The sequence below is a fragment of the Triturus cristatus genome, chromosome 8 (assembly GCF_964204655.1).
Source record: "Triturus cristatus chromosome 8, aTriCri1.1, whole genome shotgun sequence".
NCBI classification, from domain to species: Eukaryota; Metazoa; Chordata; class Amphibia; order Caudata; family Salamandridae; genus Triturus; species Triturus cristatus.
In genome coordinates, this window is record NC_140591.1 from 1,382,166,559 (window position 1) to 1,382,188,409 (window position 21,851).

The following is a 21,851-nucleotide window of genomic DNA, read 5'->3' on the forward strand; positions in this document are numbered from 1 at the left end:
CGCCCGTCGCGCCTCCACATGTTGTACCGACAGTCGCTGCTCCCTAATCCTATCTTCCCAGGCTAGTGCCCCCCACTGGAGGGGCGGGGGCCATAACTCCTGACCCCCCTCATGGGAGACAACCCGCTGGCCGGCCTAGCCCCTCCAGTACCTGCTGCCCCCAACTCGCTCGGGAACAACTGACCCTTCGGCCCCCCCAACACTCCCAGCAGGCACCGGTGTGCCCACCCTGCAGCCTGTGGAAAGGACAATGGGAGCATCCTCCCCCTGACCCACAACCTGCACCACATTTGATGTGGACCCCCACAGCCGCACACCAACAACCCGGGGCTCAGCACCCCCCCCGGCCCCTCCCCCCACTCAATGGCCACACTCGGCCCTAAGCACGTGATCAGCTGCCCCCCGGGCGACCCCCCTGGCTGTCCCATCTCCAGAACCTACGACGCTGTCAGCAGCTCCCCTGGGGCAGGCGTCACGTGAACAGGCTCCCCTGCCCCCTGCACACAGAACTCAAGCTGCAGGAAAGACAGCCGAGGAGGCAGACTCCTGCGCCGGCCTCCGCGCGCAGCTTCCTTCTTCGCCACGCCTCGCCCCCGCGCGCCTCTCTCGCACCGTGGCAGCTCGTCTAAGCACGCTGCCACGGCCGCAGCCACACCCGTGGAAGCCGCCCTCGGGGCCCGCGTCATGCCTCACCCAACACCCCAGGCCGCAAAAGGTCCGCCCGTCCCGCCCGGCCCAACAGCAGTAACGCCTCACTCACCTGATTGGCGGATATGTCCGCCATTACCACGCATGCCAACCGCCACAAGTAAGCCCAACCACAGCCAGAAGGACAGATTCCCACCGACGATGACACGCTCGACCCCGGCCCGTCGCTCCGTGTCCTGACCACTACCGCTACACTCTTTCTTTGCTACCCGCCCGATGGTGCTGAGAACGCAGGAAGAAGAAGTTCCCTTCCTCCCCTGCGTTCTTATACCCACCCCCTAACCATACCCCCTAACCCTGCCTGGTCCTCCCCTGCGCAAACACCCCCGGGGGAAGACTAGTCTGCGACTGTACTTCCCCCAGGGCCCACTATTGTGCAGAGAGATAGGATCCGAGGTAAGTAGACTAGGGAGCAGGGGAACTTCACAATTTATACACTACATGTATTGTGTTGTGCCAAATCCTACCTTTACCAACTCAGCGTTATTTTGTCTAGAACGGAAATGTGTGCACACATTCACACATCCTTTGCATTAAAAAAATTACTTTACTTGCACCTTTGACCTTCCTGTTACGTGTCTCTGCTGCAGTGTCCACTTTCTGAGCTATGTTGGCACTATTGGGCAATGAACAGTAGCGTTCACAAAGATCGCCACATCAGAGGCATTATCAGACCTATTGGTAATATTGAACACACTAGCACTGTTCATATGCTAAGTGTGATTGTATGTAGAGCCCACATAGTCAACCAGATTTAGGCATTTTGAAGATTCATACACTTAACTAGCTCAATAATGCTTTGCGCGTGTTTGATTGGAAGAACCCTATGACCCTTAGGTTACTCACAGCTCTGTGCTGCCGGTGCATAGCTCCATTGCCCCTTTTTCTGCATGCTCCCGGGATTAGCATAGTATGTCCATTTGAAACCTGTAAACAGAACGGGCGCAAATCTTTCCAGCTGTAGATTTAGCCCACTCAGCATCTGCACATTTCCGTGGTCTTGGAGATTTAAGCTGCAGGTTACATTTATTTTCAGCTTTGTTATTAAACCAGTGCTGCATTCACTCACGCTCCTACCCTTGATAGCGTCACTGGGGTGAAAACTTCAACCTGCAGAGTACATGTTAAGTGTGCTGTCGGAAGAAAACAGAGAACAAGTAAAGTAAAAACAAATGCTCGTATAACGATGCAGAGGCTTCAACCCGTGCGATCACTGGAAACTGTTGTAGTGAGCCACCCGGCCGCTATAGGACAATGTATTCCCTGGCAACCTTCTGGGCCGGGCGCAGACCAGAAGGTATAAATAAACGTGCAGCCAGTGCTCGTGGCTGACTGCACTCACCGAGTAGCCTTTGTAGTGTCCCTTATTGCTAGTGCCCTTATTACTGTAGGCCCCACCACATGGGTGACGCCCGAGAGCCCCGCATCACCCTTCTACACTGGTGACGAGGGGGGTGCGAGCGCACCGCGTGCATTGCCAGGGCACCAAGACTGCTATGATCTGCGGCGCGGAAGTAGCGTGTAATTGCTGGTCGAAGTTGTCGCTGTGTGAAAGACAGCAGTCCTGTGGCCGCTGACGTGTTGACGGTGAGGAAGTGTCGCAAGTGAAGAAGCAGGCTGCTGTGACAACTCGGCCTCCTGAAGACTTCTCCGCAGGAGCTGAGCATGCGTACTGTGCTGAGTGTGCGCTTGCAGGGGAGAGTGAGACTCGTGCCCCCAGGTCCGGCGGTTGTAGCGGAAGGCGTGTGGAGGACACTGCAGTGCTGCGTGTGAGCCTTTCAGAGGGCAGGAGGCGATGCGTGGCCTGCCACGTGGTTCCAAGGCCCGAAGGAAATGGTGTTAAGACGATGTGCGCTGCAGGAGGTGTAGGGCCAGTGTAAGAGGCAGCAGACATGGCTGGAAAGGCAAAGAATTTAAAGTAACAGTGCAAGGTGTCGTCATGAGGAAAAGAAAAGAGGAAAGGAGGCAGAATGTCTAGTCTTCTGCAGAAAAGAATATATCAGTTTCTTGAAGAACAAGCCAAGAGCACCAGTGCTCAAAAGCGAGTGAGTGTGAGAGAGCAGCATGAATGAGGGACTTAAGCTATGTCAGTACGTGGGAGTGTGCATGGCCAAGTGAGAGATTCCAGGGAGGAACACAACAGCATGTGGAGCAGACAACATGTCAGTACAGGCCAAAGGAGGAGGAGAAGGTGCAGTGGAGCAAGGCGCTCGCCACACGTTAGCAGCATTGCCCCCATTCAGCCAGTTGGCGGACCCAACCACAGCGGTGCCAAGATAGCAGAAGTGGGTAGGATGACTAGAAAACTATTTTCTTACAACACGCAAAACCAATGGCGCAGTCAAGCGGTCCATGATGCTGCACATGGCTGGTGACGAAATATACAAACTGTTCCAGGATTTACCTGATACTGTGGATGTGAATGACTATGAGAAAGTGCTGCAGATCGGAGCATATAAATTCTCCCTACTTCCACGGACAGAGTAAATCCACAGTCACACGCACATACACTCATCATACGCTAGGGCCCATCACATCAGGCCATTTCATTCCAGTGGCTAAACACATCTTACCAATTCGGTTTTTGATTGTGCTATTCATCTGTTCAACAACACCAGAAGCCTCTGGTCTGTATGCACAATGTAGCTTCTGCTGTATGCTCAATGCTTCACAAATTAAACCCATGAGCATCCTCTGCTACCAGGAAACTGCTGCAGATCGGAGCATATAAATTCTCCCTACTTCCACGGACAGAGTAAATCCACAGTCACACGCACATACACTCATCATACGCTAGGGTCCATCACACTAACATTCATTCTATTACTCTATCCACACTGAATATACGAGAGAAACCTAAACCAATCTGCATCTAATGCGAGGTCAATGCGACCTTAAAGATATGTCTTGAGTCATGATTTTAAACACAGGAAATACATTCAGAAACTCAATAAATGACAAAGAAATAACCACCCGACACTGATATTCAAACAAAGGCTATCTTTTATCTAAATTAGTTCAAATGTAAGTCAATCGATAGCAAAATCATTATTCTCATAATTCTCATAGTTACCTATTCTAGCTAAATGGGTCTGGACAGGTCTCTCAGTAAAGTCTCCCGAGTCGCCGTCCTCTCGATCAGCGTCGATCCTCTCGAGCATAGGTTCGGGAAGAAGTGGCCTTAGACCCTCTCTAGTCTAACATTATTTATAGTGAAACTAACAGAATAAAAGTAACAAACAAACTCTAAACGTCCGTTGAGCCGCTGAGCAGAGCGAGCAGGAAAGGATGTTGACTTGCAACATTTTAGAAAATCTCCGCTCCCAAAAATCACAAAAATAAAAACACGGAAGAAGGAAGCTCAAGCTAGAAAATGTTACATCCATGAATGCTTTTCCTCGGAACCATAGTGAAGCCACCGCAAGTTTATCAGAGTTCATTGTGGCTTTATTCTTCTCCAAGGGCAATTGGCAGCGAGCCTGGAGCTACTGTCCTCACGGAAACCTTTAATACAGCCAGAGGCCATGGTCAGGTGGTTTTCAACCATATTCAGCGAGGCCTCTCATCACATCTCAATCACTCGAGTGCAGGCTGTAAATATCGGCCATCTTGGATTAGGCCAAAACGGACCATCTTAATTAAAAGAAACACAAAACAACGTTACCACATCATAATGATTATACAGTGTTAATTCCCACTAATACCCTTATGTGTATGTAATTACCTAGCCATCTGTAACACAAAAAAAACATTAAAGCACATTATTTTAAAAGCGCAAACACGAAACAAATAGCACTTTAGCCACACATATTAAATTAATTTGCTCACCAACTTAGTTCACGTATTAATTAGGCAACATAAATGCATTCCCACGTGTAATTCTTTCATTAGTAATGTTGATTAATCAAGAACTTTAACAAAATTAGTAATTAATAATTAATTATCAGTAATTTTAATTATGACATATAAACAAAAACTGGAGTTTAAATCTCAATAAATTTTCAACAGAAAACTCTGCTCCAGCAATCCCCCCTTTGGTGATATATTATCACCACAAAAACCAACCCAAAAAAAAAAAATGTTGTCCCATTTCTTAGCAGCATTGCCCCCATTCAGCCAGTTGGCGGACCCAACCACAGCGGTGCCAAGATGGCAGAAGTGGGTAGGATGACTAGAAAACTATTTTCTTACAACACGCAAAACCAATGGCGCAGTCAAGCGGTCCATGATGCTGCACATGGGTGGTGACGAATTATACAAACTGTTCCAGGATTTACCTGATACTGTGGATGTGAATGACTATGAGAAAGCAGTACGAACCCTAGACAGGTACTTTGACCCACAAGTAAACCCTGATTATGAGCACTTCAAATTGAGACAGGCAAAACAGAAAGAGGAGGAATCGGTCAACATGTTTTTCGCAAGGCTGCGCAAGCTGGCGTGCTCCTGCACCAGGATTGACAAACAACTAGAAATCAGGGCTCAACTGATTCAGGGCTGCAAGTCGTCAGACACCGGAAAATTGATTTTGCGTCAGCCAGGAATCACACTGGATGATATTCTGGTGCTGGGAAGGTCCCACTAGCTAGCAGATGCCCGAGCGGGGGACATGGAGTTGGTGCTAGCACAAAGAACGGCGGGACCCCGGAGGACCCACCCAGTCACAGTCAAGGCAGAGAGAGTGAAGACCATTCAGAAAGGGTCAGGACGAGGAAGAGGGGCCACCAACGTGCGCCCTGGAGGGCGAGGATGTGGCAACTGTGGAATGGACAATCACCCACCAAGGGCTTGCCCCGCATACAGGAAGCCATGTTTGAAGGGCAGAAAGTTGGGACACTTCGCGAAGGTGTGTATAAGTGCAGCAAAAGTGTCCACATCAAGTGGAAAGACAAGAAATATTGGGCCTCCCAGACAGATGGTAAGGGCGGCTGAGCCGCTGAGGACGTGGATAATCTATATCAGCAGATGCAGTTAATGGATGATGAAGAGGAGGACAATGTCTTTGTCATCTCGTACATTGGCCGTGCAAATCAAAAGAGACGACCCTCACCGATGTGCCAGATACAAAGCGGGGATGACCAGATTACGGCCCTCATAGACACAGGAGCCTCAGTCAACTTCCTGGACATGGAACACTATCGAAGATTAAACCCTCAACCGAAGCTGATGGCCACAAAAGCAAAGATCTTCACGTATGGAGGTGACACGCCAAACCCGCTGCAGGGTGTCATTGAGGTGTAAGTGACCTGTGAAAGCATATCATCACAAACCAAATTCCACGTGACGCAAGACAGAACGGGAACGTTGCTGGGATGTCACTCAGCCGAGGACTTGGGCCTGGTGATGTTCACACGGCAAATCCACCAGTCACATGTGGAGGCGATCATGGCTGAGCTTCCTGGACTCTTCAAAGGGCTTGGCTGTCTGAAGGGCGTAAAGGTCAAACTACACATCGATAATCGGTCAGGCCGGTTGCTCTATGCCATGGAATGGTGCCATTCCACTTGCGACCGCCAGGAGCGATACATCTATGTGTAGACATGTGGCTACCTAACAAGGCGATTAGGAGATAAAGGCACATCACGCCCAAGAGCCCCGCATCACCCCTCTACAACTGTTTCTCCAGTTGCTAGGATTTCATGACATACACTTTACAGCCTTAACACTAAGCCATAAATATTACCGTATGCACAAGACCGTACACCATTAATGATCTATTTTGTTGAAGACTTTTGTGCACTCATATTTTTAGACATCATGAACAACCTGCATAATGTAGTTATACACTAGATTACACTGTAAACATTGGTATTGGGCTATTATTTCTTTATCAATGCTCCTATGACAGCAGAAGTGTTTACTAACTTGTTTACTAGGCATCAATCCTGAGAGCCATGTTTCTTTTAAAAGGGATGTCTTTCTGTATTCCCTGCACATTTCACTGTTCTTTATATGTGCAACACACAGTCAAACAGTTCCTTTTCTGTTGTCCTGGCTGCTCTACTACAGTTTTGACTTTCTTACTTACCCCCTCCCACATCCTCCTTTTCTAACTTCTGCTCACTCTTTGATAATCCCTTCCCTTAGTTAGTATCTCATTTTTAGCACCAACAAGCTTCTTTTTTGTGTTCCGTTGCTCTCTTCCCCTGTTCACTGGTCCAGTGTGCTGCTGTATGATATTAAGCCTTTCTCGTTCTTATCTGTAACAATTGCCACCACCATTTGTATGGTTACTCCTTCTATCCCCTTCTCAAGTATATGGTCTGTTCATCTGTGGCTGTTCACTGTGATTTCTTGGCCTTATACTGTACACTCCCTACTCTACTTCTAGTGTACAATGCGGCATTTCTCTCATTGCTCTCTTTCCTCCTACCTCCTGCTGCTCTTCTCCTCACTGTCCTTATTTGTGCCTCACGCTGTTCCTCTCCTCCTCACTCTCCTTCCTTATGCCTCACGCAGCTCATATTCTCCTTCTTTGTGCCTCATGCTGCTCTTTTCCTCCCCACTCTCCTTCCTTGTGCCTCATACTGCTCTTCTCCTCATTCTCCTGGAAAAGGTGACCGTTACTGGGCATCTAGCGCTTGCAGCGCGCTCACGCTCATTTGTTGGCTGCTTACAGTGTTTTTAAGCTTCCTTGTTGTCTATTTTGGTTCATTCTAATTTCGTTTTTCCTTGTTCTTATTGCGGGGTTTCCCTTCCCTGGCCCTTACCTGCACTATAAAATCTTCATAACACGCACCGCTGTTTCGGCGGGTCCGGGCTCACGGGGCTCCCGCGCGCACTTTGGCCGCCATCTTGGAGCGGGTTGGGACGCTCCTTCAACATCCAGGTGAGCGCTCTAGTACTCCGCCTGTCACTCCTATATAACATCATTTCCGCAGCGCAGCGGTCACGCACAGTGGTGACGCGCCTTCACTACGCCTGAGTCTCGCCAGAGTCCTGCCCGTCTGCACCCGTCAGCGACTCGGTGGCGACGGAGCGGCGGGAGACTCTGGCCAGGCCTGGCGCCCCGCTAGGATGATCTGTTATTCTTCATCCACTCTTCATACTTTACGGATTTTCTCTCGTTCTTGTCGGATAACATTCCCGGGACGCTATAAGGGGAAACGATGTTGCCCGGGTTGTGGCTGGATGCCTACTTGGGCTCCGGTTGCCGCCCGCCGACCAGATAAGGCTTGTGCTATCCATTCTTGCCTTTTGCTTAACACCAGATCATTAGGCAGTCATGCCTTGGACATCTATGATCTGCTGGTCAGGGAAATCCCTTTATGCCTCCTACTGACCGAAACCTGGTTGGGTGAGGCGTCTAACCCGGACATCTTCGCCGCCATCCCTCCGGCCTATAACATTTTCCGGCAGGATAGGGTCAAGGGTAGGGGAGGGGGAGTAGCGGTGGTGGTGAAGAAGAGTGTCTCCTGCTCTCTTCGCCCCCTGAATCCTCTCTGTGGTTCTGAGGCTCTTGCTTTCTCGCTTAGATTGTCCCCGCACCAAGCACTGAAAGGACTACTGGTATACAGGCCTCCAGGTCCTGTGGGTTCCTTTTTCGAGGACCTGCAGACGGCCGTTTCCGATCTGGCCCTGTCCACACAGCACTGCTTGTTGGCGGGTGACTTTAATTTCCATCTGGATGTGGAGGACGACTCAGACGCACTCAGATTGATGGACATTACGTCTCCGCTGGGTCTTGCACCCTTTGTTACGGGTTCCACCCATGAGCGGGGTCATACTTTGGACCAAGTGTTTTCTTCGACTCCTCTTGTTGACATCGATACTGTGCCAGTGCTATGGACGGATCACAGGTTGATTAAGTTTTCTATACCGGAGGTAGTGTTCCCACACAGCGATACCCCTATACAACCTAGTTCAGTCTCAAGGGCACTGCACAAAGTGACGCCTGAGATGCTGGCGCAGGCGCTGGTGGACCATCCGTGTTCCCTCTCGGGCGATCTGGAGCGGGACACCGAGGCCCTGCAGTTCTGGCTGGCAGAAAGGCTGAACGGCCTTGCCCCTGCAGTTGCCCCTCGGTCCACGACCAAACGACTATCTGCGCCGTGGTTTACAGAGGCGCTTCGCCTGTCCCGCTGCCAGTGTAAGGTTGCGGAGAGTGCCTGGCGCTTCCAATATGACGGGGAGGCTAAACTAGCCTATAGGGCGGCAGTGAAAGTGTACCATCGTGACATCTTGTGTGCGAAGAAGGAATACCTGGCCAGGAGGATAGAGGCGTCTAAGAACTCCTGTAAGGAGATCTTCACTGTGGTGAGGGAGTTCACGACCCTGAGATCCAACGTGCCCCTTCCAGCGTCATCTGACACATGGTTCTGTGATCTTGCTAGCTTCTTCACTGAGAAGATCAAGGCCTCCTTTCCTGAGAGGTCTGGTGAGGGGGGGTGCAGCATTGGGGTGGGACCTGTCTTATCGTCCATGCAGCTGTTGTGCTGGAGGAGTTCCCTGCTATCTCCAATGAAGCTTCCCTGATGCTGCTAACCAACCTTAAATCTGGTTCGCCATTGGACCCCTGCCCGGCCAAATTCTTGGCCAGGGTAGCATCGGTGGTGAACCCATTGGTTAATCCTCTCCTTAATGCCTCCTTGAGGGAGGGAAGGGTCCCATGCGCCTGGAAGAGGGCGATGGTGATCCCCCTCCTGAAGAAGCCTGGACTAGATGCCGAGGTGTTGGCCAACTATAGGCCAATCTCCCTTCTCCCGGCCCTAGCTAAGATCACGGAGAAGCATGTCCATGGCATCCTGTCTGGTTTCTTAGAAACCAACCATCTCCTGCATCCATCACAATCTGGGTTCCGTCCCAGTTTAAGTACTGAGACGGCACTGCTGGAAGTCTCGGAGGTCATCCGGGAGACGCTGGATGTAGGCGGCAAGGCCATGCTTGTCATGCTAGACCTGTCGGCGGCCTTTGACACCGTCCCCCATGAGGCGCTTCTCGCCAGGCTTTATGACATCGGTCTTAGGGGGACGGTGTTTAAATGGTTTACATCTTTTCTCGAGGGCCGCCGCCAAACAGTCTGGGTTTCCCAAAGCACCGCAGAGATGCCGCCATTGGGAGTCGGAGTTCCACAGGGATCTGTGTTGAGCCCGACTCTTTTCAATATCTTTATGGCCCCTCTGGCGGCGTTGGTGGAGGCTTTTGGGGCCCAGACTGTATCCTATGCAGATGACACTCAACTGCTCTTCACTTGCGGGAAAGATCAGGCATTCGATGGAGAGTGCATTCGGGGTTGTCTGGGGATGGTCTTTGACTGGTTCCAGCGGAACAGCCTCAAGGCCAACTCCAGCAAGTCAGAGGTCCTGTTCTTCGGATGCACCGCCGACCCTGAATGGCAGGTCTGGTGGCCTATGGATATGTGTCCCCCTGCTCAGTCTTCTTTGGTCGCCAAAAACCTGGGAGTTAAGCTGGACAACAAGCTTACGTTAAGATCACATATCCTTGGTTTGGTCGGCACCTGTTTTGGCATTTTGAAGATGCTCCGCAAATTTCTACCATTGCTCGCTGAGGAGCACAGGCGGATCACTGTTCAGGCTCTAATAGGCTCTAGACTGGACCATGCCAACGCCCTCTTTCTGGGACTACTTGGTCCAGCGCCTGCAGGTGGCGCAGAATGCTGCGGCTCGCGCTATTTTTGGGCTCCATAGGCGAATGGGGGCTTCTGGGCTGTTGCAGGCACTGCATTGGTTGCCTATCCGGAAACGGATCATGTTTAAAACCTTGACCCTTATGCATAAAGCTCTGTTTGGCACAGGGGCAAAGTACCTGCAGCGGAGGTTGACTTTTTATCGCCCAGCCCGCTCTTTACGATCAGAAGCTTTATACCTGGCCTTGGTGCCACGTGTAAGGAAAGCCCGTATTGGGGGGCGTTCTTTTAGTTTGAAAGCCCCCCAGCTTTGGAACTCGCTGCCTCTGGTTCTACGCAGCACGTCTAATTTGCTTCTGTTTAGGAAGAGCCTTAAGACCTGGCTTTTTAATCTTTAGGTTTCTTTTCTTCTGACTTTTTCTGTTTTGTTTCCATGTAGTTATGTTATTCTCGCCGAGCTGCAAGTGAAAAGCGCCGGGACACTCTGTCGGAGTAGCCGTGCGCTATAGAAATGCTATATAACATAACATAACATAACATAACATGTGCCTCACGCTGCTATTCTCCTCAATTTCCTTCCATGTGCCTCATGCTGTTCTTTTTCTCACTCTCCTTCCTTGTGCCTCACACTGCTCTCCTCATCACTGTCCTTGTGCCTCATGCTGTACTTCTACTCCTCACACTGCTTCCTTGTGCTTCACACTTCATTTTTCCTCTTAACTCTCCTTCCTTATGCCTCACGCTGCTCTTCTCAGTCTTCTTCCTTATGCCTCACGCTGCTCTTCTCCTCCACAATCTCCTTCCTTGTGCCTCACTCTGCTCTTCTCCTCCTCACTCTCCTTCCTTGTGCCTCATGCTGCTCTTCTCGTCCTTCTCCTTTCTTATGCCTCGCTCTGCTCTCCTCATCCTCGCTCTCCTTCCTTGTGCCTCACTCTGCTCTTCTCCTCCTCGCTCTCCTTCCTTGTGTATCATGCTACTCTTCTCCTCCTCACTCTCCTAGCTTGTGTCTCATGTTGCTCTTCTCCTCCCTCTCCTTGCTTGTGCTTCATGGTGCTCTCCTCCTCACTCTCCTTCCTTATGCGTCATGCTGCTCTTCTCCTCACCCACGATCCTAGTGCCTCATGCCATTCTTGTCTAACTCTCCTTACTTATGCCTCATGCTGCTGCTCATCTCCTCACTCTCCTTCCTTGTGCCTCATGCTGCTCTTTTTATCACTCGACGTCCTTGTGCCTCACACTGCTCTCCTCCTTACTCTCCTTCTTTCTGCCTCATGCTGCTCTTCTCATTCTGTTTCATTGTGCCTCACACTGCTCTTCTCCTCACTCTCCTTCCTTGTGCCTCATGCTGCTCTTTTCACTTTCCTTCCTTGTGCCTCAAGCTGCTCTTCTCCTCACCCTCCTTCCTTGTGCCTCACGTTGCTCTTGTCATTCTCCTTCCTTGTACGTCATGCTGCTCTTCTCCTCACTCTCGCTCCTAATGCCTCAAGCTTCTCTTCTCACTCTCCTTCCTTGTGCCTCGCACTGCTCTTTTCATTCTCCTTCCTTGTGCCTCACGCTGCTCTTCTCCTCAGTCTCCTTCCTTGTGCCTCACGCTGCTCTTCTCCTCAGTCTCCATCCTTATGCCTCACGCTGCTCTTCTCACTTTACTTCTTTGGGCCACATGCTGCTCTTCTCCTCCTTACACTCCTTCCTTATGCTTCATGCTGCTCCACAACTAATAAAGCCAATCCCATCTGCATAATTCCACTACACACCACCTAATACATCCATAACACATGGGTAAAAGACATTGCCATTTACAATGCCAAAAGCTCGAAATCAAACACATGCGAGACCAATTGTATTTCCAATGCTTGTTAATATATATTTCACCCCAAGGATTGGCCCTGAACAGGCCAGAGGGCAAGGTGCTGTGTATATTAAAAAGCTGGAAATGTACTTTCAGGTTTTGCATGTACTGGTAGTGGAAAAATCTTACATTTGTTTTTCACTATTGCAAGGCCGCCTACCTCACCTGTATGATAACATTTATTACAATGTAATAAGCTGTAACTTTCAAATCTGAAATCATCTTTGGTGATTTCGGAATTTTGGAAGATGAAGTTGGATTTTTGGTTACTATTTTTAAAATGCCACTTTTAGAAAGTTTTGATAAAAGGGGAGTTAGGCCCAAGGTACAAGGTTTAGGCAGCGCCGTACTATTGTTTTAAAAAAAGGGGGGATACACCTTTACCTCACCTTCTTCATAAGCATTCACAATTTCGCTTTCTGGTCAAACACATTACTTTTTGTTTGTACCGGTATTTTATTTATACCTTTTTACTTTTTTTTTTCGTCATTCCTCTGAGTTTTGATCATGTGCCGACGCGTTTCGAATCCTGGGCGTTGAATTCCAGGATTCTCGTCAGGGCTTTTGAATTGTGGCAACGTTGGTATTTTCTGTAATGGATGTAAAACATAACAATTAAAATTAAAATTGTTTTGGGAGCTCCTTTCCTTTATTTTACATTATCTCGTTTTGTTGTCAATTATACCTGAGAAGTAGTAATTATCTTCCCATCAGTTTCTTGAGCAACTGCAAGATGAGCTGTATTTTGTTTGAGGGGATTTCTGTTAAAAAACAGAAAAACCTGTCAAGAATATCGATTTAGAATGCCTTGTTTGAACGGACTCTCATGCATTTTTGGCGTTTCCTACCTTTTAGTCTTCTTCCTTTTCTTTCTACTGCTTTATGCGGCGGCCTACAAAACATGTGGGTTTATTGTAGTACCTTGTATTGTGATAAAATTCTCGACTTCAATAATTCTGCATTTTTGTGTATCTGCATTTGAAGTGTTCTTTAACCGGGCCGACGTGTCGTTGGATTATTCAGTGGCGGCGGTTGTTTTCTATGGGGGGATAGAGCCTGTTTATTGCATATTCGTTTGCAACATTGTATCTCCATATTCAATATAATATTAGATCCCCAGTTAGTGATCTTTGGAATTTTAGAGGGTTCTCCACATTGGCGAAAAAGTTAGTCTTCTTTGCTATACTTCTCGCTAGAAGGGAGATATGCAAGAAGTGGAAGGACCCTTCACCTCCTTCTGTCAATGAATGGTTCGCTTCTGCCTTGCAAGTCTCCAAGCTGGACTTGGCCAGAATAGGGAATCCTGATAAAAGATCTTTTTGGCGCCTTTTGAAATGGGATCATTGAGAGACTGGGTTTTTTTTTTTTTTTTTTTTCCCCAGGTCCAATGATTGAGCCATCTGTCCCATTTCTGGGTATAAGCATTGCCTTGATACTTTCTTCAGTATTCTGGCGGATTTTCAAAATCCTTTGAAGGGTTGCGCTATGCTGATCGTAGGTATGTCAAGCATTATTGCTATGGGACGAGGTCCTCGCTCCATGTTCTGTCCCTTCCAGTTGGTATGTACTGAGGTAGCATATCGCTTGTTAACCTATTGATCATACATATAGAACCTTGGTGGCGTTTGAGGACAAAAAAAAAACAAAAAACATTGTATCTCCATTAGCGGTTACAATGATTCGAATGCATACCTTTGTTGTCAGAGTTCGCGATGAGTGCCACTCTTTTTACCGCGTCAGCGATGTTTCGCTCACGTTTTCTGAAATAATGTTCAGAAGCACGATTATCTATTCTGAATCTGGCCTTAGCTGTCTTGGCAATGTTTTACATTGCTTTTCGTATTAAGTTTACCTCATTAAGCCATGTAGTTCAATTGCATCTTTTGTCGCCTTCACGGATACCTTCACAAACGGCGGTCATTTTGTTTGAAGGCTTCTGCTAATATGGTTTTGTCAAGAATTCTGGGGGATGTGGTTTCAGATCTGTTAGCCAATCAGGCAGTATTCATTTGGTAACTCAGTATTTTGCATTATGGGTCAAGTAATTTTAGGTTTTTGACAATTCCGTAATACTGTTAAGGCCTGTCATGGCACTGTTATATGTTAAAATAGGTACGTTTCTTTTTAGAGTAGAGCACTTCCGATGTCAATTGGACGTTTTGATGAATTAATTACTGCTAGAATTGTCCATTTAAAATCATTCTCTCCATGGGACTTCTCAATAAAATGCTCAAAGATTGGGGCAGTAACTACCTTCTTTTTTATTCTTGATTTATGCTGCGTAATTCGGGTGTTTACCTGTTGGTTCGTCTTTCCTATATAGATTTTCATACCGGGACACATTATGGCATAGACTGCATTCTTGGTTTTTCAATTAGTGAATTCTGAATGTTTCCATTTAATGCTATTATGGTAGTATTCTGTGCCTTCTATAGTGGTGTTACAAGCCACGCAATTGCCACATTTGTGATGGCCTTCAATTGGATTTAGGTTCCATTGCGATAATAGGTCGCTTTTCTGTTTGGGTAGAGAAATGTCTGCGCGCACTATTTGTTGTCCTATAGTCGGATTCTTTTTCATAGCAAACAGAGGTTTGAGAAAAGGACATTCAAGGTTTTCAAGGAGGTGCCAGTTTTTCAGTATGATTTGCCTGAACTTATTTGTATCAGGACCACATGTTGACACGCATACTAATTTGTCAAGGTTTTTTTTCTCTTTAATTTGAAGCAAGCTTTCTCGAGGTGTAAACCTAGCTCGTTTAATAGAATGCTTCAGCAACTTTTTTGTATAACCCCTTTTGGTCATGTGATGTCATTACAAAAAGTGAAGCGTGTTCTTCAAAGTCAATTTTCGGAGTGCAATTTCTCCTGATTCCTAATAGCAGCCCATACGGGAGATTTTCTTTAAGGCTTCTGGGTGAGCACTTCTGTGGTGTAAAATGGTGTTTTCATACGTCTCTTTTCTATAGAGAGATGTTATCAATTGATTTGCTACTGGGGTAATCTCAAAATCTAGAAAAGTCATCTTGGTTTTGCTAGATTGAACAGAAAACGTTATGTCTTCGTGTCGGGCATTAAGCCATTCGTGGAACGACTCATGCTCTACCTGACTCCCCTGCCACAGGAGCCAGATATCGTCGATGTATCGCAGCAATTGTAGTATTTTAGCTCTAAAGGGATTGTTATTTTCAATTTTCTGGAGCATAAGGACATCCCATGGCGGTGCCTTTTACTTGAACAAAGAATTGATCTTCAAATCTAAAATAATTCTTTTTAAGGGCCACCTCTGCTAGTTGTAGGATGAATGTAGTCGGGACCCTATGGGGTCGCTCCCTGCTCTCTAGATACAGTTCCATCACTTCCAGCACCTCATCTTGAGGTATCTGTGTGTAAAGTGATGTGACGTCTAGCATCACCATCATTTGTGTCTGTTCATCAAATGGTGTACCCTCTATTTTTGTGATGAAATCTGTAGTGTCTCGCAGATATGACTGTACTTCTTTGAGAAAAGGCTTTAGAAAGAAATCTACATATTTTGAAATTGGCCCTAGAATAGAGTTGCAACCCAAGACTATCGGTCTCCCTGGGGGCTCCTCCAGGTTTTTATGATTTTTTGGCACGAAGTACAGTATTGGTGTTTTTGGAAACTTTTTTGTTAGAAAGTCAAGTTCTTTAGGTCCCAAGAATCCTCCTTCAACTCCTAGTTGTAATATTTTAGAGATTGTGTCTTTTACAGACTGGACTGGGTCTTCATTGACCGGTTGATGCCAATTTCGATTATTTATCTGGCTTCTTCCTTCATTAAGGTACATCTCTCTAGGCCAGATTACTACTGCACCCACCTTATCGGCCTGTTTGATGACCACCGAGGTATCTGATCTAAGATTTTGTATCGCTGCTTGTTGTTTTGAACTAATGTTTCTGTGAACATATCGCTTTGTCTTTTCTAGTTTATTGATGGACGATAGGACCGTTTGTTCAAATGCATAGATTTGTTTGGGAATATTTTGAGTGGGAATGAATTTGGATTTATTTCTAAAACCTGTCACTTCCTTGTTCGCTATTGGTTCATTACTTGCAAAGAAAACTATTGCCTCCAGTTTGAGTCTTGTATAATCTGTTGGTCTATTTGGAACAAATTTTAAACCCAGATTTAGTACAACAGATCTTTGCGACGACCAAGGTACACAGCTACACTGCCTGGACTGCCAGGACACCAGTGCGGCAAGCTTCCTGTCCATCACTACGCACCCGGGGCTCCACAATCCGCTCCATCGATGTCGGAGCATGGTGGGGACGTGACGCTGTGGTCCAGTGTGGAAAGTGTAGGTGATAGCTGGGAAGGAAAGAGATATTGACTGATAAAGAAATGGCGGACACCAGGCGCTGTGATTGACACTCGCCCCGTGCAGTGCTGTGGTAGCGGGCCCGGCGGTCAATCCCTTCACTCCCCTCGGACTACAAATCTCGGATCCCTGAACACCATCCACGGTGCAGGAAGGAACATCGCGCACGCAGCAGGCAAGACTGGGGGGTCCGCTGCTCATCTCTCCGCATGTGCATCGAATTCCAGCGGGAGTCTGAAAATAACCGGAGCGTGTGGCGCCCACTGCCCGTCTACTCCAGAAGTCTGATCACGAAAAAAAAAAAAGAGACACGACAATAACTTTCATTAGGAGAGACGACAAAGAGCTCCTGAAGTCGGGCGGCTGACTTTAAAATGGTGCCCGGCGGTGACGATGACTGCCTGAACCAGGAAGCTTCCCAAAGCGCCCCGGGCTCCGAATGCCATGGACGCTGAAAAATGAGAAGGTACTGAGCCGCGTTTTGAGTGCCCCGTCCCCGCAACCACTGGGTGAGTCATGGAGCATCACAGCGCGCCCTGAACTGCTTTGCTGCGTAGGATTGAAACCTGAGGGAGCTGTGCCTGCATTCCACATTCATTCAATGTCTACATTGTCCCACACACAGACACACATTGGGATGGACCTGAGTGAAGCCTCTACTGACTCTCTCGGCATATGTGAGCCTCCTATGAGGAATATACAGAATAGGTTGAAATACGTGGCCATTTTCCTTTGTCTGTCCCTGTCCTGCTCAACTCCACGCAGAAACTGAAAGAGGACTGATCGAAGAGCCTCAAAGTAATAATAAAAAGAGGACTGGCCGAGCCTCAGCAGTGGCCATCTTGACATGGGCATTCGACCAAATACCCTCCCAATCTACTCAGCTGAAGGAGACCAAATAACTCCCACTGTACACTAGGATGGCATAATATCTATTGGAAGTGATTTTAATTTTCTTTGGCCATACTGTTGAGCAATTTTAAGAGAGGCAAGGCATCATCTGTTGCAACTCGTCCACACCCCTAGGTCCAACGACAACGGCGCTATAGTGCGCTATAGTGCCCCCTCACACCGCCCACAGCAGCGGTAATTAGGCCACCCTGCGAATAATTCCTACTTTCCCCTCATTTGAGACATTGCAGGCTGCTTCCGGGTGCTCCCCTCCCTGTCCCCAGTCATCTGGCACTTCTCTTCATAAAATCTAGTAGAAATCTCCAAGCCTACTCCCTCCATAATCAATCTCCATACGGCTCCACCCCCCTTCCCACCGGCACCTACCTCTCCAGACAATGCAGAGCGCAACAAGGCACAGCTTACCCCTGACATTCCCATCCCACTAACCTATCCCGAAACCCTCCTGTCTATCCCCAGTTTCCCCCTACCCCTCAATCAGAAAGATGCCAACCAACCGAAATCCTCACCAGACCACCCCATCAACCCCCACCCCGACCTCTCTCCAACCTGAAACTCCACGGCCCCCACTCCTTCTTCATCATCTACCCACCCAACCTCTCAGCTAACGCCACCAAAATCTTCAAACATGGTCTACTCAAGCGACACCCTGAGACACTCATAGCCGACCTCTACCACAACTCCTCTAAAGGCAAGACTAAAACAGACCTTATCTTCTACACCACCCACCAAACCAAATGGAAAAATAGCCTAGCCAACCACCTGCGAGTTACCAAAACCACAAATATCCCCCACGGCCAAAGACTAACTATCTCCAAGTCTTCCCCATTCACAATTAACGCCACCATAACATTATACAGAAATGGCAAAGTCATGGTTCAAGCCAACGACTTCAACCTACACCAATTTGAACTCACCTTCCCCAAGCTTCGAAATTCCATCCTGACCCCACCCAACTGCCCCACCCCTCCCGACCTCGACCCCCAGACCTCAACCCAAGAAAGACCGGATGCAAATCCTACCCCAAGCCCTCAACTACATAGCTCCGCAGACTTGCCGCCCTAGCCCAAGCCAGATTGCCCTCTATCCCCCACTCCCATCCCCCCAACCACACCTCCCACCCAAAGAACCAGCTCCCTGCCCCACTCCCTCAGCCCTCTCAAAACATCCTCCCCAATCCCCCTACTCACACTAACTCGAGCACCCGCCTAACCTACACCCAACCCTCAGACAAAACCACACCAGCTCTATCGAGAAACACCCTACACAATCCCCCCCAACCACCGCCTATCGGAAGACACATGCCTCTCCACTTCCCCTAACCCTCCCAACCCCAGACCCGCGTGTCCCAACCTACACCCTCAACCTAACCTGCCACCTAACCCCTCCCCTCCCCCTTACCTTAACAACCCTCAAAGCCCCTGTTGCAACCAACAGCCTCAGTCAGATATGCCACCCAAACCCACTCCTCCCCATACCCCGGAGACAATGGAGGTAATAACTGAGCACCTCACACCCATAGAAAAACAACTCAACTCCCTCTTACCTATGACCCCGACTCACCTCTCAACCATAACTGAAAACCTGTACCTACTACACAGCCAATCCAACACTATCACCCAGGCCATCAACAAAATCCTTCTCAACACCACTGCGCCCTCCTTCCCCAAAAAACACTTAATACTCCCCTCCCTCTTAAACACTAATGAGCCACCTCAACAGCCTAATCTCCAGAAGCCCAGCTGGCGCTTCTCCCCTCGCAACACCCAATCCCTCAGACCAAAAAGAACGATCCCTGTTATGTCTCTGAGAGAGGCAATGACACTCGCTAAAACCTATGACCCCAGAGAAACCCAAGCCCCCCCTTCCAACATCCAAGTAATCACCGGAATAGGTAGCGACAACAACCAACCTAGGCCAACAGCGACATGGTAAACTGCAAGCTTATAAACTGCAGATCCGCAGCTAAGCACGCAATAGAGCTGGCTGATGCCATACTGAGTAACAACACTGACATCGCATTCCTCACCGAAACCTGGCTCAATGAAACATCATACCCGCTCCTTGACCTCCTAACCCCCCCTGGCTTCTCCATCATTAAAAAAGACAGAATAGACCTACGCGGTGGCGGCATTGCCATCATCCATAAGAACAACATCAATTTAGTTGAACTCAGAACACACTCCTTCTCAACCTTTGAATACCTCAACACCAACATAACATGCCTAAACAAAAAAGTAACAAAGTGCCATCTCATCTACCACCCCCCAGGAAATTCTCCTGCTTTCAGTGATCAAATCTCGGACCTACTAACTCAGTGCTCCCTAGCAAACTCCGACAACATCATCCTGGGTGACTTCAACCTCCCTTGGAACAATGAAAAGGACACTGTTATACAGTCCCTAAATGAACTCCTTCTCACAAATGAGCTCACCCAACACTGCAAGGGTCAAGCCAACAACAGGGGCTCTACCTTAGACTCTATCATAGCCAAAAGCGAAACTATAACCATAAATAACATTCTCCCAATCGACTGGTCAGACCACCACATCATTATATTCAGCATCAATCAAACAGTAGCTCCACCAATCAAAACTCAAATCACCCACCACTGGATCCGAAATTTCAAAGACATCCCCCTCCCTGCCCTTCAAGAAACCATAATTTATTTATTTATGAGATTTTTTGTGCGCAAACTAATACCCTAAGGTGTCTAGGCGCAGCGAGATACTCAAAGTAACAGCACAGATCAGACCGCATTCTCATTGATTAAAAAGCCAGGTCTTTAATAATTTGCGAAAGTTAATAAGAGTGGATGCAGTTTTAATGTGCGAAGGAAGTAAATTCCAGAGCACAGGCGTTGCTACCAAAAATCTCCTGTCACCCCAGGTGACCGTTCTTGTGCGGGGGACAGTCAAAAGATGGCTAGCTGATGATCTTAGATTTTTTTTAGGGATATACACCTGAAAAGCCTCTTTTAAAAACTTAGGTCCTTTTTGATGAATGGCCTTATAGGCTATACAAAGGGCCTTAAATTTAATCCTGCTCTCAACCCTTAGCCAGTGAAGATGGCGTATGGCTGCAGAAATGGAATGTCGCCTAGGGATGTTAAGCAGGATCCGTGCTGCCATGTTTTGGACGGACTGAAGCTTATTTAAGATGTATTTGTGTGTGCCAAGGAAAAGAGCATTCCCATAATCTAACTTTGAGAAAGCTAGTGTGGTAACTAGCGTTTTTCCTGCAGAGACTGGTAAGTACGGCAAGAGTTTTTTTATTTTCTTCAATACAAAGAAGGTAGCCGAAACAACCTTGTTAACATGATGTCCAAAGGATAACTTGTTATCAAAGATCACTCCCAGATTTCTGACCTTGGTTGCTGGTATTGGAGGCGGGCCCATCTGACTAGGCCACCATATGTGAGACCATTCTGGATGGATTGTGCCAAAGGTCATAACCTCAGTTTTCTCCGCATTAAGTTTCAGGCAGTTACTGTGCATCCATGACTGTACACCCAGTAAACCCTCCTGAAACCCAGCTGCTACCACAGGGCCATTCTTGTGTACCGCCAGCACGAGCTGGGTATCGTCAGCGTAGGTGGTTAAACGCATCCCATATGATTTAATGACCCTCGCCAAGTCCGAAACATAAATGTTAAAAAGTGTGGGACTTAGCGAGGATCCTTGAGGGACCCCACAAGGTAATTCAGTAGTGGGTGAACAGTAATCGCCCAGCTTTACTGCCTGTCTGCGGTTAGATAAAAAAGAGGCTATAAGGTCTTTGGCCAAATGATTGATCCCAAAGGTTGCAACACGGTCGACCAAGATGGTATGGTCGACCGTGTCAAAAGCCGCCGATAGGTCCAATAAAATGAGAACCGCAGCTCCTCCTAAGTCCATAATCTCTCTGATTTCGTCCGAGGCTTTTATTAGTGCTGTCTCAGTTCCGTGTTCCCTCCGGAACCCGAACTGAGTGTCATCTAAGAGTTTATGGTGTTCAATAAACTCTGAGAGCTGTTTATTCATAATGGCCTCTATGATTTTAGACGTAAAAGGGAGGCAAGCAATGGGCCTATAGTTGGACGAAATGGTGGGATCCAAGGAGGGTTTTTTAATTAACGGTTTGACAATGGCCTTCTTCCAACTCTCTGGGTAGGCACCGGATTTAAATATGGTGTTACATATTTCCGTTAGCGGCTGTGTAATAATATTCTGTAATTTATTCATTATTGTAGGAGGGCAAGGGTCAAGTGGAGAACCTGATTTGATCTTACAGATAAGCGAACTGATCTGGTCTTCAGTAGCTGGCTGAAATTGATCAAAAAAGGAGTTGCTGGGTATTGGTTGAATGATGGATGTAACGTCAGTTTTTCCTAACTGTTCCTTGGAAAAAGTAGAATAAATATCCGTTATCTTGGCTTTAAAAAATGTGGCTAATGAGTCACACAATTCCTG

General features: G+C 47.8%; 1 long non-coding RNA gene across 1 annotated transcript in view; it reads right to left on the minus strand.

Moving 5' to 3' along the window:
- Positions 1–3,693: 3,693 nt before the first annotated feature.
- LOC146805792 (uncharacterized) overlaps positions 3,694–21,851 on the minus strand; it is a 31,007-nt gene continuing 12,849 nt past the window's right edge. The window contains exon 2 of the long non-coding RNA XR_014967512.1: positions 3,694–4,341. This is a non-coding gene — a long non-coding RNA (uncharacterized LOC146805792). The remainder of the gene's footprint in view (positions 4,342–21,851) is intronic.